This window comes from Arachis hypogaea, chromosome 6 (genome assembly GCF_003086295.3).
Source record: "Arachis hypogaea cultivar Tifrunner chromosome 6, arahy.Tifrunner.gnm2.J5K5, whole genome shotgun sequence".
NCBI classification, from domain to species: domain Eukaryota; kingdom Viridiplantae; phylum Streptophyta; class Magnoliopsida; order Fabales; family Fabaceae; genus Arachis; species Arachis hypogaea.
In genome coordinates this window covers 11,661,164-11,664,681 of record NC_092041.1, presented here as the reverse complement: position 1 = coordinate 11,664,681, position 3,518 = coordinate 11,661,164, and the positions used below count along the sequence as shown (strand labels likewise).

The following is a 3,518-nucleotide window of genomic DNA, read 5'->3' as shown; positions in this document are numbered from 1 at the left end:
TATTTGAAATGGTAACTTTATTTGGCAGACAATTTCAACCAAGACAAACATTTAAATCAGATTTAGTAAATTACAGTATATGATAGAGAAAGTTCCTCAATTATTACAAAAACCAACAAACAAAAACTGAAACAATCATCAAAGACATCATCCAAAATGAAACGAGAACATTAATTACACATCACGGAGCAAGAAAAACACAAGACACTTGAACATCAGTCTTGATTGTCACATTAAATCAAATAGTGCTATCTAAATTCTTCCATAATTTCTTAAATGTTCATTGTCTATTTGCTCAAACATGTTAAACAAACTGGTTAAAATAAATTAAAACAAAAAAGCTTGATTTCTCATAGATGTCCCTCCCTGAGGTTGTAACTTTACATTTAGTTAGTAACAAATTTCAAAGAAGGCAACACTAAGCAGAAGTGTCTGAATTGCAGTTTGAGAGGGAAAGAACAATACAGGAATAGAAGACACAAGCTAAAAGAGAGGTTGTCATAATGTCGTACATCAAACAGACAATCCAAGTGCAGTTCTGATCAAGTGTACATTATGGAAAACAAAACAAGAACAACTATTTAAAATGGAAAACTTGAACAAAGGCACTTATAGTTTAATCTCGGCAATAAAGACTTGGATCTTCCTCCAATTTTTCTTCATCTTCCTTTTATGATGTCTTCTTGATGTGAGATATCTCCTGCCAATAGTCTACATCTTGAGCTGGTGAGTCGTCTGTAATCTAGGACAATCACTGATTTGGAATGATTTAAGTGCTGGGCGATGAAGGTCACTGGGGAGAGACTTCAAATTAGGACAATTTGTTATTTGAAGAGATTTCAATGAACTTGGATTTGACAGCCATTCAGGAAGTGACTCCAGCCTGTTGCACTCTTTAATAGCCAAAGCTTCTAATGTGCTTGCCGATCCTTGAAAACAACTAGGCAAGGTCTCCACCAGCTGTGGCAAAGAATGAAGATAAAGGACTTTTAGTCTCAGGGTAGAGTTCTGCACTTCCTCAGAGAATTCCAAATCACTACACTTGTTGATTACCAAAGTCTCCAGTTGAGGAAAATGGTTAATTAATATCAAGTGGTAAAGACTTCAACCTCTCACAACTATCAACCTCCAAAGTTCGAAGATTAGGCAACTTTCTCCCTACAAACAAGGACTCCAGCTTGTCACATTTTTTAATACATAAAAATTCAAGAGAGCTCAGCTTTGCAATGTCACTCTCAGGCAAAACAGATTGCTTTGTGGTTATCCCCAGTTGTCGGAGATTGATCGAATTTCTCAATTCTTGTGGCAATATTTCAAGCTTTGTGCACCCATCAAGAAGCAAAGATTGCAAATTTAGTAGTTTGCAAATTGAAGCATTCAGCGTCTGAATTTTGGTATTGTTTCTGAGAGAGAGAAATCTTAAATGTTTCAACTTAGCAATGGAATGGGGCAAAGTCTCATAAGTAGAATCACTCAAATCCAAAAATCGCAAGGATTTGTATCTAGATATCCATGCATTCAACAAAACTTCATCCTTGGCTCCCACTCCATGAACAGGAGATAGTATGGTTCTCACACGAAATATTCCTCGTGAGAATAAAATGCCACGCAAATCATCTTCAATATAAGATTGATGCAGAATATTTCCTGATATATTTTGCATGTCTGAACTGACTAGCACGCATTCATTTCTTGCAACAAGTAATGCGAGATCATGAACTAAATCATGAATTTGAAAATAAAAGAAAGTGCCAGAGTCTTCAACAACCTGAATGAAATATCTGGAACTCAACAACAACAATAACAAAGCCTTGTCCCACTAAGTGGGGTCGGCTACATGAATCAAACGACGCCATTGTGCTCTGTCATGTGTCAAATATCTGGAACTCAATTCACTCAAATATTGATTTGAAACATCTAACAAAGTTTTACCTTGGCTTGGCAGTAGAAGCAAACCTAGAGCCCCCCCATAGACAAGCAACATCAGAACTCAGAAAAATATAACCCTTTGGATAAAGGGAGAACAAAGCAAAACATTGCTTCAAATAAGTTGGCATTTGATCATAGCTGAGTTTAAGTGCAGGAAGAATGCTTTCCAAATTCCAAATATCACTAGTTCTCAGTGACTCCCACTCATGCTTGGTACGATTAGAAAGTAGTAAACTCCCCAGTGCTCTGATGACCAAAGGAAGCCCTTTACATTTTCCCACAATTTCTTTTTCAATCATAACCAAATCTGAGTGCTTTTTCTCTTCCCTGTTTCTGAAGGCACATTTAAGAAAGAGAAACATTGAGTTTACAGTACCCATCATAGAAGCAACTTTAGAACTCCGTGTTGTCAAGAGGAATTTACCACCTTTATTTCTCATTTCAATTAAAAATCTCAGCTCCATCCATTTAACACGATCTTCATTCCATACATTGTCCAAGACAAGCAGGAACTTTTGACCAGCAAGCGTATCTTCCTATCAAAGGCTCCATGTCCAATTCTTTTAAATTCAGTTGGCGCAAATGAGGACTCGCAGAGTTGATGATCTTAACAATCAATTGCTGGATATCAAAGTCCAGAGAGACACACACCCACAATTTCAATGGAAAAGACTGAATTACCCTCTCATCACGGAAGACAAGCTGAGCAAGTGTGGTCTTTCCTACTCCTCCCGTCCCCACAATGGGAATAACTGGGATACGTTCGTCATCATCTTCAGGATTCTGCTGCATTAGGAGGTCTATGATAAATTCTTTATCGATCTCCCGTCCTATCACATTCACATCTGCAACAACGGGAGAGGTCGTTTCCCTGCTCCTATGCAACCATGTCTAGTCTCTTCTTCAGTGACTTCATTTTTCGAGGTTGTGAAGAATTGCTGTTCCACATGATTGCGTATTACTTGGGTTTGAATATCATCAAGGAAGTCGTCAGCATCGTCAGAGGTCGGTTATTTTCTTGCTTTCTCTCAGCATCCAGCAGCACAGATTTGACCAATAAAAGAGTGTCCTTCAAACGGATTTCATCAAGTGCAGGTGAAGCAAGTTCTGCTATCAGTCTCTCCATGATGCCGAAGGGGACAGGTTCCGCCATAGTTTCTGATACAAGAGGACCAAATGGTAGTCCAGAATGCTCGAAATGTGAACCAGGCTACACAATGAACCTTAGATATCAAAGTAAATAATAGCATGTATGTTATTAGATAGCTTATCTATTATATATTATTAGAATTAAATTTCTTTAATTAATAGCATGCATATTCTTTTAATATTTTTTATTTGATCAGAATAAATAAATTGATTTTGCTTTAATTTGTCTTATGTATACTTTGACTATAACTAAATAATTATATTAATTATTTGATTTGACTGAAATAAATGAATTGATTTTGTTTTAATTTATATTAACTACTCCTCCATGTCTCTATTGCCAAAGGAACTTCTTTGCATTTTTGCACAATTTCTTTTTCCATGGTCACCAAATTCGAATATTTTTCCCATTTAACTAGCAAACATAATGAATCTTGCAA

At 36.6% G+C, this 3,518-nt stretch overlaps 1 pseudogene; it reads right to left on the bottom strand.

The window, feature by feature from the left end:
- Positions 1-404: 404 nt before the first annotated feature.
- LOC112805312 (putative disease resistance protein RGA1) lies at positions 405-3,082 on the bottom strand (annotated as a pseudogene).
- Positions 3,083-3,518: the final 436 nt, after the last annotated feature.